This window comes from Gadus morhua, chromosome 1, assembly GCF_902167405.1.
Source record: "Gadus morhua chromosome 1, gadMor3.0, whole genome shotgun sequence".
Lineage (NCBI taxonomy): Eukaryota > Metazoa > Chordata > Actinopteri > Gadiformes > Gadidae > Gadus > Gadus morhua.
Genome location: NC_044048.1, coordinates 12,337,810 through 12,347,809, shown reverse-complemented (window position 1 = coordinate 12,347,809; position 10,000 = coordinate 12,337,810). Strand labels below are relative to the sequence as shown.

Below are 10,000 nucleotides of genomic sequence, written 5' to 3'. Positions count from 1 at the left end.
GCTGAGAGCTATGACATTTTACTGATGGTAGTCATCTAGTCTAGGGGCAACGCTTCCCAACTTCTTCTCCATGGCTCACAACTCGGCTTTGTCTCTTGCCCCGGCCCCCCCCTTCAACTCCCCAGCACCATCCTCTGAGTAACGTTTACGTGACAGGGGGTGACCATGTTATTTATGGCGGCATTAAAACGGAGCCTGCTGAGCACCCCCGACGTATAACGTGCGATCAGATGCTGAGGGAACACTTAAAATCTACTGCTTACAAAGAGTAAAGAAGCAGACGAAGGGAAATCAATAAGTTGTATATGAGGCAACATCGAGAACAACAAAGGAGGAGGGGAACGGCAATGTTTTCTAAACGGTTTCATTAGTGTTTGATGAAGAAAACGGAGATTTGTTGTTTGGCAGGCAATGTTAGCAAAACGGAGATCAAAGTTTGTGAAAAGCTTGTTGTTGCTGTGGATCCTAGCCAGCGGAGACATTTCCCTCCTCTTAGCGATGCCTCTGGTGGCTTAACCCAAGGTGCCACTTTCCTGCAATCCTGTGTCATCACCTCCCACATATAGGTCATCATTTCCCCACTGTGCCCACGTGCTGCTTTCTCCATCCCCACATAATGTGCATCGAAATGGTGAAAAACATAGTTAGTAACTTGGCCCAATATGAGTTGTTTGTTCTCTGTCTGGGGGGAAGTTGGTGTTTTAAATGTTGGCCCACTTCGCCTAACAAGGGAAGTGGAAGGAATTTGATAAACAGCATCCTGTTTGAGTGGACATTTTCTACATCTTATCACAAAATAACTCTATTTGGTGTGTGCGTGCAAGTACGGCCCCCTCCCTCCCCCCTCCCGGTCGCTTCCACACTCACATACCTTTACCCACCCACCTTGCAGCACACACACCTGTTCCCTCCCCCTCCCCGAGCTTGGGACCTCTCCTCCTCATTAGAGAGCAGGAGAACATTTGTTAACTGGCGTATGAAGCTGTCAGCAGGCTGCCTAAATGCTCCCTCAGGACTCCACAAACTGCTTCATTTTCCCCCAGCCCTATTTCTGGTTGACCTGAGACTTTCTGACTTCCTTTAATGTGTGAGTGTGTCTTGGGGGAGGGAGCAGCGGGTGTGTGAGGCAGGCACACACACAAGCACACACACACAAACGCACACATACCTGCATGATCGCGTTGACCTTTCCATGAGCCTGTAAAGATTTCAACCAGGTGTGCATCAGTAGGTAGCTAGTTTTTGTTGTGTGTGTGTGTGTGTGTGTGTGTGTGTGTGTGTGTGTGTGTGTGTGTGTGTGTGTGTGTGTGTGTGTGTGTGTGTGTGTGTGTGTGTGTGTGTGTGTGTGTGTGCGCGCACGAGCGTGTGTGTGTGTGTGTGTATAGATGTCCATCCACTCTACATGACCCCTTCCATCCATGTCCACATTCCCTACATGGAATAGAACCCCTACAGCAGGGCTATTCAACGTCCTTATCAAGTGGGCCGAAAAGGAAAACCACTGTGGGTTCATGGGCCACACAGAGTAAAACTACGTGAATGAATAGCTACAAATAAATCGTACTTAAAGTAGTGTTAACTTAATATATATACTACTACTACATGGAATAAACTTGTCAGACGCATTCCTTCCTTCTTCACTTTATATCGTATCATTATAAAAGATTATGTTCGCACATATTTTGGACACGTATTTAGAATTAAACAATGTTGTTTGAATCATCACAAAACAGAACTACTGTACATATGAGACATTTTGAGCCAGTGAGTCAGTGAGAAAGATTGCACTGCCTTGCTGAGACACTCATGCAGCTTCTCATAGGTCATGGAGCAACGTGCCCTTGTTCTGATGGCATTCATATGAGGAAAGCTAGACTCAAACGTATCGGTTGAGCCAAGCATTGTCAGAATAAGAGATGCCAGTTCCTGATTGTGGGGTACTGATACTGGCTAGTATCACCGGCTACACACAGAAACCTGATTTGCATTCAACTATGTTTCTCCTTTAATTTATTTATTTTTTGCGTGGAACCTCTTGCGGGCCAGAAAAAAATTAAGAGGGGCCGCATTTGGCCCACGGGCCGCTAGTTGAATAGGCCTGCCCTACAGTGTGTCCCACCTATGGACCCCCCCCCCCCCCCCACACACAGACACACACACACATCTCTGGTCTCTCTGATGTATTAATAGGTCCCGCCCTGAACCCCCGCGTGTGCTAATTAGTCGGCCATAGTGCTCAGATCAAAAGCTCGCCTGCCATCCCTGGCCGTCCCCTAATTTAATTGCATGTGCTTTGCTCATCAACGAGAAGCCCATCCTCTGCACCCCCCTCCACCCCCCTACCTACACACATCCACAAACTCACACTCCGGGACCCATCGTCTCACAGTGGACGGAGGGCAACGGATAATGAGCCCTCATCGATCGGGAACAGCCTCTGTGATCCGTCTCCCCCTGGTCACCCGGTAACGGTTGGGTGTGGACGTGTGGACGGACAGATAGAGAGTTGATGAGTGGTTCAGCTCTCTGGTTTAGTTGTTCAGAGGACGATGATGTTGGTGCTGCTTGGCGGGATTTGGGGCTGGAATGACTTGTTTGGTCAACACAAGCACGTGCACGCGCGTGCACATGCATACACACACACACGCACATGCACGCACAAATGCGCACACACAAAAGAACAGGCTAGTTTATTGTTTGTTTTGATTCAACAGTGCTTCTTTATGTCCTCTTAATTTTTCTTTTTGGAGGTGACCTAAAGTTCAACTCGGGGCTGAAAGCAAGCAATTTGATTGGTCAGGTGGAGGTAATAGGCCAGACACATGAAAACAAAACGTCAGCGAGGGAGGGCCTAATGACTTGGTTGAGGAAAGCTCTGTGTTTGTGATGAATGGCCGTGGCCTCTCAGTTTGTCATGGTTACTTGTGTGAAATGGGTCAGGGGAGATAGGCAGGCAGTCAGTCAGTCTCGTCACACACATACACAGTCACACACACACACACACACACACACACACACACACACACACACACACACACACACACACACACACACACACACACACACACACACACACACACACACACACACACACACACACTTTAATGAGATCAGAAGGGAACATTGACCCTGAAACTGTCATGGCTGTTATGTGGGCAGACCCCATATTAGAGAGCTCAGTCACGCACACACTCACGCACGCACGCACGCACACGCACACACACACACACACACACACACACACACACACACACACACCGTCCTTGCAAACAGTTCAGAGATCCTTCTGAATGGAGCTTTACATTTTTCTCAATAGAATATGAAGAGTGAGGTTTTCCTTTAGTCACAGTGAGTGGTTGGCTCACGGCCTATACCTGTTACCCCACTCCTTCCATCCTTACCCTCCGAGGCAGTGTGTCACGGGGGGTCCACGATGCCAGAGGGGAGGCGGTGATCTGTAACCGGTTGGAATTGTAGAATGAAGTGGATGGCATTTGCGGCGGGCCTTTTGAACCGCCAACCCCGAGCCAGGTGGAGATTCATCTGACACCTATAACTTATTCCAATATCTGTGTGTGTGTGTGTTCGTATGTGTGCACCTATTAGTTCCCTATCAGGTTCTCCTTTGTTTAACTCCTCTTTTTGATGAGACAGCGCTTGTATCCAAATCAACAAGCTGTCTTTGTGAAGGCATTTCAGAAAGAATGTGAAAAGTTTTCACTTCCGGAAGAGCATAGGGAGGCTAACCCGCTCCTTGTGCTAACCAAAGAGCCCCATCAGCTCGGGTAGACTTAACCCTTGGCAGCTTTCACACCATATAGATAAATAGATGAAGGCTTTTTCCCTGTCTTTCCTGATCTTCCACAAAGCCAACAGACTCCTCTATCAAAACGTCCTTTTGATTATTTATGAACTCTTTATGAATTTCTGCACACAGTCTATCCCTTGGATGTCTGTACCACTTCACTGTATGCATGCATGCATGCATACACCCAAGCATGCACGCTCACACCCACCACAGTCCCACACCCAATCACATTCACACTCATACTTAACCTCACACTCACGCTCACACACACACACACACACACACACACACACACACACACACACACACACACACACACACACACACACACACACACACACACACACACACACATCCCAAAGAGGGTCACAGGCTTGTTTTTTGTGTTTATTAATAAATCACAGCTGTCATTGGGCAGAATTACTACAGCTGGACTAAACAGCACGTGTGTGTTTGAGAGCATATTTTTGTGGGTGCTAGTGCGGTGTAGCTGTGCGTGTGTGTGTGTGTGTGTGTCTGCTTCAGCACATGTGTGTAAGCGTAGTCGTGTGTGTGATCAATGATAATGAACTGTATTTCCATGGTGCTGCCAGCTTGATGGAAGAGATGGGACAAAGGTTGTAAAGTGGATGGTCACTGCTCCTTTGTCTTTCTCTCCCTTTCTCTCTCTCCTTCTCTTCCTCTCTCCCTCCTACTTCCTATTCATCTCCTCGCTGCGCCAGATTTTTTTCTTTTTATAGAGCCACCACGTACTGTGTTTCAAATCAGAGCGAGCGGGATACAACTTAAGTGTTTGTTGGTGTACTAATATGCTGGTGTGTAGTACAGAGCCAGAGAGCGTCCCTGTCAGTCCGCTGCTGATTCACACATTGGTTTGACTGCAGGTGGATGTGTAGAAACGTGCTGCTTATTACAGACAGATCCTGCATAATACAGAGTACTACTTTGACTTTTCGGTTGTATTGTAGTTATATATGTTGTATACATAGTATATATTGTATATATATATATATAGATATAGTGTGCATATAGATTTATTTGTTGAAGGAATGAGACTTGCAGCTGAACGGATGAAGTTCAAAAGTGTTGGGTCATTTTCCCCAGGAAAGGGGGATTGTTTTGTGGCTTGGATTCCTATTATCTGCCCTTTGAATCAGTGTGGCTCTTTTTTCTTCTTCCATGCTTACTAAATTGCATAAGACAGGCATAGAAACCAGGCCTTATCCCAGAGAGCAATAAGAGATAGACATTTAGCCATGACCCATCATAATTTGTTGTCCTTTTTACTTCATTTTATATTCATGAAAACAGTATGGGTGTATTCCTTGTCTTTTCTTTTCTCAGGTGAAATGCTGAGGAGGTCCTTAAAGTGTGGGAGACATAGCATAATGTGTTTTGGTGGATTGTGACGTTGGATTTATCCACGTCTTGGAGGTTTTTAGGTTTTAGGAAAATTCATAAGAAAGGGCTTAACCAAGACCGCTCTCAGTAAAAATATGCACACACACTCACTAACACGCACACGCACACACTAGACACTTATACACATAGAGATACACACCAAAAGACAAATAATGACATGCAAATAAAGGCTCATTCAAGCACACAGATACACACTTAATCCTTGACTAAAAGTTATTTTAAGGACTCAAGGTCAACTCATAATAGTGTGTGTGTGTGTGTGTGTGTGTGTGTGTGTGTGCGTGTGCGTGTGCGTGTGTGTGTGTGTGTGTGTGTGCGTGTGCGTGTGCGTGAGTGTGTGTGTGTGTGTGTGTGTGTGTGTTGGTGTGTGTCAGTGATGTGTGGGCAGTATGTGTCTCTTCGCTATGCTCTGTTGATTCTCTATTAAGTGTTGTGTTGTCACTTGGACCCCCCCCCCCCCCCCATCCCTCCTGGTGTGTTAGGCTCTGATTGTACTCAGGAGACCTGGGGAGGGCTTGGTGATTGCCCTGAACATCAACACTCATCAACAGTCAAGTAAAGGGCTCAGAAACTGGTCAGAACCTGTGTATGGGGACATGTTTGTATGGGTCATTGTTGAGATGCATGACAAGGTCCGTCTTAATGTTAATCAGAATATTAAATTCCCTCTCGGAGCTCCTCTTCTCATGTGTTCAGTGGGACATCACCTCCTCTGCTAGCCAGATGCATGCTGGCTATGCATAAAGAGTTGCCAAGCGATGCTTGAACACAGTAATGAATCACTTATCACCCAGAACCTTTTGGATCCTCCCTCAGTTGCATTTCGTTCTGTAACAGAACAAAGCGCTGTGTTATCCATCTTTTCACTTTGTATTTTATTTTCCCCTCTTTGTTCCCCACTTCCCCTCGCTTCATTGTCAAGCACCTTTGAATTGGGATTGAATTATTGATTAGCTTCTGATTTATCAGTGTGGGCTGACAGCACCAAAAGGCTGGTGTTGGAGGGAGGTAGAGAGAGAGAGATGGAGAGAGGGAAGGGATAGATAAGGGGGATGGGATGGGTTGGTGAGACCTCTTGCTCTGGGCCAATTATAAGCCTGACCCCAGAGACTTTCCATCTCTATGTTTAGTTTCCCCCTTCCTCCTGTTTCTGCATCTATTATTCTCTCAACTTTTCAGATTCTCTCTCTATCTTTTCTACTCCTCTCTCTCTTACACACACACATGCACGCACGCACGCACGCACGCACGCACGCACGCACGCACGCACGCACGCACGCACGCACGCACGCACGCACGCACGCACGCACGCACGCACGCACGCACGCACGCACGCACGCACGCACGCACGCACGCACGCACGCACGCACGCACGCACGCACGCACGCACGCACGCACGCACGCACGCACGCACGCACGCACGCACGCACGCACGCACGCACGCACGCACGCACGCACGCACGCACGCACGCACGCACGCACGCACGCACGCACGCACGCACGCACACACACACACACACACACACACACACACACACACACACACAGACTCTGTATTCGGCCATTTTTATCTCTTTATATAGATATCTCTTTCTTTATCTATGCAATGGGTTATTGTGAACAATCTCAATGCAAAAAACATTCTACCTATCAAAATGAGACTTTGGGATTTGTACTGAAATATATAGATGGAGAGAAAAATCTGATGAGAATGGAAATATGCATTCTGTGGAACAGATCCACAAGCCAACCTGGGATGTGTGACTCACAAACGCAGACCCAACAATTGGTCTCGGCTCTCGGGTCTTTCTGTAGGCACCTGCTCACGTATAGCCTGCAGGGAATATGTGTTGAATATCTGACTACATTTGCTAACCAAATTAAGGCCATGCTTTCATAGTTAAATTTAATAAAGAAACTATATAGTAATTGTGTAGTTAATATTTTCTGAATTTCATATTGTTGTTTTATGGTCAACTTCCAGAGCAGACATACAGGTGAGTGAAAGATCAAATCCAATCCTTAGTTTTCCAACTTCCCTCGCCAATGGACAAAAGCTATCAGAAGACGAAGCACAAGCCGCAGGTCACACACACATGCAGTGTGTGTACTTTAGTCCATGCTGATGTGTGTGTTCTTTAACAAACACTATTCCCCTCACTTTGTCCCTGGTGGCCCTCTTTAACAACCCTTCACCTTTTTAATGTCTTCAATTTAACACTCCATTAATTACAAGGTTATACTGAAAGGCTTTTCAAATATGGTGGTGTCAATTTATTCAAACATGCACATGCATTCGGTGGTGTTGTTCCAATCTGTGCATCCATCCATGCTTCTGTGTGTGTGTCCGTGTGTGTGTGTGTGTGTGTGTGTGTGTGTGTGTGTGTGTGTGTGTGTGTGTGTGTGTGTGTGTGTGTGTGCAAGTGTGTGTGTCCACATCAGCGATGCAGCGATATTCCGCCATAATGGAGATAAAACTAGACCTATTTGCGAGCCCATTCCTCTCTTTCCATGTCAACAGTTTTGGCGACAGCCATTTGTTACGACACAACGTCGACCAAATTGCTTTGGGAGGAGCCCACCGCCGCGGTGACTATCTTGACAGATCACTCGCTGAGATGAATGCAGAGCATATTCATCGCTCTCAAATCCTCAAGCCCCCACCCCCCTCCCCCTGCTTCTCTTTGTAGCGTACGCGCCGCCAAATGGCCTTGTCACTCTTCACAGCAGACGGCTCATCAAGGCACGGGGCATGGTAGCGTAGCGCATAGCTTCCTGGTACAACGGTACAGATGGAGAGAAGGGGAGAGGCAGGGATGATGAGATGGAATCGTTTTTATTATTATTATGATTATGGAAAAAGCATCACTAGCGGATGGAAATGATGCCGAGGAGAAAAGGGAAGGTGTGTGTTCCCGCTCAGAGCTGTTTACTGTTCTCACCGGCTGTAGGGATCTGATTGGGAGCATTTCCTTGCATTGCAACAGCTGGATTTCCCTTCCTGTTAATTGAGAGGCAAAAAACCTGCACTGTTGTGTTGGGGCTGGGACACGGGGACAGGCGATGAGAAAAGAGGGCGAGGAGAAGCACAGAAGAAACCTGAGAGCCTCGTTTGACTGGCACTTTATATTTTATATATTTCTTTCTTCAAGCCGTTTCATCCCTCGTTTTTTATTTATTTATCTGTCTCTTATCTTTCCATCTCTGTGCCATTTTAGTTCTGTCAGCAGCTTTTAGGAATCAAAGGAGTATATATTTGCTGTTGGGAGCGTGTATGCATGTGTATGAGCATGTGTTTGATTGTGTGTGTATGTGTGTGTGTGTGTGTGTGTGTGTGTGTGTGTGTGTGTGTGTGTGTGTGTGTGTGTGTTGTTGTGTCTGTGTGTGGGGGGGAGGGGATGTCGTGTCTAAGTGACAGCAGCGCTACGGTAGGTACGGGAACGGCACCAGCGAGACGCAGCCTCAGAAGTGGCGTTAATCCCGTGCGTCGGCCCTGAAATGTTTTCCATTTTATCTGACTTGCCACATTTCTCCGCAACGGAATAGTTTCAGGCGGATGCATTTAGACTACACAACAGAAAAAAAGAGTCTCTAATGATCCCAACTTTTTGCAGATAAAGCCCAAACTGTTGCCAGTTTTAAGTGGGATAAACAAAAAACAGCGCTAGGATGAGTGGCAATGGGAGGAAGGAGTGCTGCAGAGAGTGATTAGGGCCACGCCCGTTCAGGAGGAAGGGAGTGCCATGGGAAACATGCTGCTATGGTCAGGCATGGCTGGTTGGTTTAATATGACCCACAGAAGGCCCATTGACCAATTACCAACACTTGTCCTACCCAAACGGCCTCATCATATCATCTTGGAACGTCTGAAAAAACAGCAACAATGACACAGAGCAGATTATGAGATATGTTACGATAAGGTATAATGACCCATTCAGACTATTTATAACTATTTACAAATGTTGTCTGCAATAGGTTGCATCCTCCATACTCAGCTACTCTGGGTGTATCTTATGAATACAAAAGATATGCATGTTAATAGGTCTAGTAACTCCATTGCTCTGCATCAAACTAATCATATTTGTCATAATCCAATTATCTATTCAATTACAATGAAGATCCAACACGTATCATAAACCTACCATTGTACAGGTGGGTTTTTACATGTTTTAACACTTTGATTAGATCAGACTCAATACTTTTGGTGTGAGGGGGTCCATTATAAAGGGGTGAGGATCATCCTAAATCAGCTCCTAGCGACAGTTAATCTGAATCAAAAGTGGAATGAGAACGACGTCTGCTCAGTGCAGAACCTGTAAACAGATGCTCGGTGCCAACTCGTTTTAGACCTGATTTATTTCCTCCACATCCTTCTTTGTCTCTCTCAGGAAGGCTGGTATTGACTGCCTTATTCATTGTCCCACTGCCGCCACTGCCGTAGAAGTAGTAGATCTAGATTTACACTCTTCCAGGAAGGGACATAGTAATGAAAGCGCCCCACTGAGAGCTATTATCATGGTCTAAAGATGGACAGAGAAATAGAGGAGGTGATCCGAGAAAGGTGAAAGTCATTGATCAAGTCATAAAGAAAGAGGAGGAGGAGGAGGATGATGATGATGAAGGTGACGATGACGATGACGATGAAGAGGATGATGATGATGATGTGGTTGATGATGATGATGATGATGATGATGGGATAAAGGAGCATTGGAGAGAAGGAGAGACAAAGAGGACCTGTACCCAACAGTTTGTTACACGTATTGAATATAA

At 46.3% G+C, this 10,000-nt stretch overlaps 1 protein-coding gene across 2 annotated transcripts in view; it reads left to right on the top strand.

Moving 5' to 3' along the window:
- nkain4 (sodium/potassium transporting ATPase interacting 4) overlaps positions 1 to 10,000 on the top strand; it is a 48,612-nt gene that overhangs the window by 927 nt on the left and 37,685 nt on the right. The window lies entirely within an intron of this gene.